This window comes from Haliotis cracherodii, unplaced genomic scaffold (assembly GCF_022045235.1).
Source record: "Haliotis cracherodii isolate W230 unplaced genomic scaffold, xgHalCrac1.p SCAF_8, whole genome shotgun sequence".
NCBI classification, from domain to species: domain Eukaryota; kingdom Metazoa; phylum Mollusca; class Gastropoda; order Lepetellida; family Haliotidae; genus Haliotis; species Haliotis cracherodii.
In genome coordinates this window covers 27,313,750-27,318,984 of record NW_027266341.1, presented here as the reverse complement: position 1 = coordinate 27,318,984, position 5,235 = coordinate 27,313,750, and the positions used below count along the sequence as shown (strand labels likewise).

The 5,235-nt window shown below is 39.8% G+C and overlaps 1 pseudogene; it reads left to right on the top strand.

Annotated features, from left to right (window-relative positions):
- Positions 1-1,015: 1,015 nt before the first annotated feature.
- Positions 1,016-2,403, top strand: LOC139450890 (uncharacterized; annotated as a pseudogene).
- Positions 2,404-5,235: the final 2,832 nt, after the last annotated feature.

The window sequence follows — 5,235 nt, the reverse complement described above, 5'->3', positions numbered from 1 at the left end:
ATGGAATCACTTTCAATTTATTTATTACTTAAGGTCAAATACAAGCTTACAATGAATAGCACTTACTTAGCTGTGCATGTGGGGACTACTTTCTTATATGCTGTGTAAATAGGCATGTGAACGTCAGTAAAGCAAGGCGAAAAGTGAGCCCACTATTACCGGTGATCTCGACTCAAACATCAGCTGAAGAGAAATTTAGATATTGGATATATATTGATGTTTCGTGGTTTGAGTCAGTTTCTCTTAAAAAGCACAATAATATTATGATTCAAAGGTGCACTTTGCCGGATATGGTACACTTGTTCCTTCAATATGAAAATAATCCATGTAGTAATTCTCAAGTTATAGGTCGCACAACTGGTTTAAGTACAAATATTAAAAGTAAAAAAATGAATAAAAGCTGCAATTTTCAGAAAATCCAAACACTGAAATCAAATTTAACACTGCACCTCTCCTATTGGTTGAGAAAGTGTTACCATGTTTGAACAGAATCTATGCAGTAGTTTTCAAGTTATAGGTTCCACACAAAAATGTCCACAGGTCAGACTGGATTCCTTGGAATAACTGTATACCCCTGCCCTTTTAGTTCGGGGGGCCAGCGAAGATTCCGGGGTAGAATAGGTTTTCAGCAACCCATGCTTGCCGTAAAAGGCGACTGACGGGATCGGGTGGTCAGGCTCGCTGACTTGGTTGATGCATGTCATCGATCCCAATTGCGTCGATGGATGCTCTTGATATTAATCACCGGATTGTCTGGTCCAGACTCGATTGTTTACAGACCGCCGCCATATAGCTGGAATATTGCTGAGTGTGGCGTTAAACAATAAACCAAAAAAAAAAAAAATAGTTCGGGGATATAATGAACATGCATTTATATGCTTAATAATTGCATTTTCATTTTAGTTTTAATTATCAGCATGGAGTCATAACTCTCATCAGAAACTTAGAAACTGACACCTCCTATGAAATCCCCCCCCCCCCCCCCCCCCCCCCAAATATATCCATTGATGGTATAATGGTCAAACTGCAAAGACATGTAAGAGTTAGTAAAAATGTTATATATGTATTTAATCATATAGGTTTAAAACTGCGTTCCTATGAATTACACAAGAAGCAAGTTATAGTTACAACACACCAAGACGAGTTGTTTGGTGATCCTTTTGTCTGTCAATCAAATGCCAAGCTCTTACTGCCCAAACAACGAGTAGGTGGGTGTGTTGTTAGTGACTTCTAGCACGAGTTGCGACGGTCATTCCAAAATTGCGCGAGTTTGTGTAAAATTTAGTGACGTATAATATGACGTCACATGTTTTCTGCCCGCGAACCGTTCCGAAAATACTGCGTCATTTAGAAGCAATCGTTCGAAGTGTAACCATATGGACTGATGAAATTGATTTTATTACTTTGTCTCAAGCCACAGACGTGATCGAAATGAACTTTGCACTAAATCAACTAACGTTATCGCAGGTTTTGGATGTATTTGACATTAAAATCGAAGACATGGATATTGATCTTGATATCGGCAACTTTGAGATCGACTACGACCCGTTTGATGAGGACGCAAATGATTCAAAACGCTTCCCTAAGTCTGTTTCTGAACAACACATAGCATCTTTATTGAAAGACAGTTATCAATGATTGGAAAGATATTCGGTCTCGACAAATAAAAGTGCCCACGTTGAAGGATTTTACTGCTGATGATGTAAACACCTACATGTCAAGATTTGTTCTCGAAGCAAGAAAACAAAACGGAGATGAATATCCTCCAAAAACATTGTTTCAAATTGTAACAGTACTGTTACGTAACATGCGAGAAGAAGGAAATATATTCATGTGAACTTCTTTGATCTAAAACAATTGGAATGTTTACGTTTTAGACAAGTGTTGAATGCTGAAATGAAAAGACTGACTGCAAAGGGTCTTGGAACCAAAACCAAACAAGCCGAACCAATCACTGAAGAATCCGAATACACACTTCGGGAGAAGAACATGTTTGGAGACAGTACCTCACAGAGCCTACTCAACACTGTCTTCTATTATAACTGCAAGCTTTTTTGACTCCGTGAACAGATAATCGTGGATAAAGATCAAATCGGAGATTATATTGAATTCAGAGGGACGACGGCGAAGAAATACATCGGCGGTCTTTATCACCGTTCAGTGGAGGCCAAGGACATACGTCATCATACAACCGGGGATCTGCCGAGATTGTACAATACTTAACTGTCGAAAATTGGTAACACTGGACCATTTTACAGGCGACCACTGCCAGAGAAAGACAACGACAACCTACGCTACAGCAGCCAAGTGATCGGTGTGAACAAACTTAAAACATTAATGAAGAAAATGTGTCAAAGTGCTGGAATAGAAGGATATTTCACGAACCACTCTGGTTACTTGTGAGAAAGTACAAAAGACTGTCGCAGAAAATGCTGTAATCTATTGAAAACGTATTGGATCCACCCAAGAAAATCAAACTTGACCCAGACTCGAAGGTGATCACGCCAAGTCATCTTAGTTTTCAACTTTTCAGCATCATATGTTTCTCCTCATCACATGTGTTTTCAATAATAAAAAAGTACAAAACATATGCGAGATAAACATTTTAATGCAGCCTTATAATGTACGTAATAATGCTAAATACTGATTAAGATGACAAATATCGCCTTGTAAATATCTAAGGTTTTATTGTATTGATGCAGAAACATTTCGCTAAATACTTTTGTTCATATTCCTAAATAATTTCGTTATTCCTACAAATACAAACTTACTTGTTCAGCACAAAGTTGAATCTTATATTGATAAGTTCCAATATTGATAAGTTACACAACAACTCACAATTAAAAAAAAAAATGGGTATAATATGTAGCACATCTTGATAAAATGTTTTTGTTTTTGTTGTTGACATTTTTTATTCCTTTCGAAGGCTTGTACATCAGGATTAGAGGTTACACAGTAGGTTTAGTCAATTGCTATGAAAATACAATGCTTGATAAAATGTATAAACAAGAGTGTAGGGGCCTCTCGATAAAATGTATTAACAAGAGGCCCACAGAGCCTGTATCGCTCACCTGGATATTTACGCAATCATGACAAAATATACATTTGCATTGTACATGTATATAATACAGCAAATATGTAGTAATTTTGACTGTCAGCATTTAAAATGGGTGGATGACAAATCTGACAGCATGAATGTGTATTTCTCTAGATACAAATGTAGCATAAAGATATAAACTGTTACCATGTTATGATCCAGGATAATTCATATTAAAGGTATTATTCTCTTGTATACAAATGTTTACAATCTATCTGTTTATTATAGGGTGGGGATAATATCGGTTTGCATGTTATGGTCAAGGTTCTAACTCCTTTGGACAGATGAACAGAAGGGCCTGTCCTGGTAGCATATCGCTCATTATACTCTCAATTGTACATATGGTTATACCGTGGGGATCTTAACTGTGTCCAAGTTATAAACTCTTTTTGGCCCTGCCCCTCAGCCCCTAGGGGGGAGTTGGGGGGGGGGGGGGGGTTTGGGGGTATCAGCCCCTCCATTTGTACAATTGTGAATTCCCTCCACCTGAGAATACTTCCAACCAAATATGGGGTTGATGTCATTTAAAGCCAAATTGCCTTTTTAGCCCCGCCCCTTAGTCCCGGGGTTGGGGATGGGGTTCAGGCCCTCCATTTCTCCAATTTGAATCCCACCATTGGAGAATGCTTCCAACCAAATATGTTGATATCTATCTCTTAGTTCCATAGAAAAAGTTGTTTAAAGCAAAATAGCCAAATTACCCCTATTTGCCGTGCATGCATGTTGCTATATACATGGTCAATAATCTTGGACGCGACATTAAACCCCATTTCACTTCACCTCACCTTGTATGTGTACAGGATACAATATGTTGTGCCTGAGCATTCAGTTGAAAAACTTCAAGCAGAGTGTCCATGTTTTGTTCCTCTCACATCTACGCTGGCCTTCACTGGCAATACTCACATAAATTGGTTGTTGTGTTTGTTGTTAAACGCCACACTCAGCAAAATTCCAGCTATATGACGACAGTCTGTAAATAATTGAGTATGGACCAGACAATCCAGTAATTAATATCATGAGCATCGATCCACGCAATTGGGAATGATGACATGCATCAACCAAGTCAGCGAGCTTGACCACCCGATCCCGTTAGTCGCCTTTTACGACAAGCATAGTCGCCTTTTACGGCAAGCATGGGTTGCTGAAGACCTATTATATCCCTGGATTACTCACATAAATGACCGTGATGTCAAACGCTGATCCACCGAACTAAAATTGATCTTCGATCTCAAAACCATCCATCTGCAAGGCATTAACGACAAGGTCTAATCCTGGAATGCCCCCACCCCTTCTCTAACAGTAATGTCAATGAGGTGAGATGAAATGGGGTTTAACGTCGCGTCCAAGATTATTGCACTTATATAGCGACGTGCATGCACGTGTATGTGTGTGTTGCTGCTTGTACTAGTCCGGACTGATGCCGATTTATAGTGCTAGCACACTGAGATACCATGCCGCAGTTTAACATGAATACCCCACTCAGACACAGTATACTGACTCCGAGCCGACCAGTCCTTGTTTTGGCCCCTTAATGCCGAGCGCCAGACAGGGTAACAACAAGTACCATCTTTTAACTTCTTTTGGTATGATGCGGCTGGGGATCGAACCCCGGACCTTCTGCTCTCCAGGCGGACGCTCTACCATTAGACCACGGAGGCGGTCGTAATGTCAATGAAGATCACATACAACACAAAATAGTGCCTAGACACTGGATACATAGTCAGCAGTTTAAGTAGTCAACAAAAACAGCAACTTCAAAAAAGGTTGCTGTCAGTATTTATATTCAAATATTAATATCTGCAGCAATACTCAGGTCCAAAAACTAATACCAAAATTTATTTGAGTGAGTGAGTGAGTGAGTGACTTGGGTTTAACGCCGCTTTTAACAGTATTCCACTTATATCACGGTGTGTCGAAGTGATGCAGGTCTCAGACATTTACCACTTTGGTGAAAACCACGAGCATGGGTATGGTGCTGACAAACCTAGAAACATAATCAGGGAGAACCGGGATTCGAACCCCTAATCATAGGTTTCCGTCATGCCCAAGGGACGCAACTCTGCACAGCGAGTCACAGAGTCTTAGACAACTGGGCCATCCGTGCCCCCAAATTTATTTGAACAGAATATGATGTCATC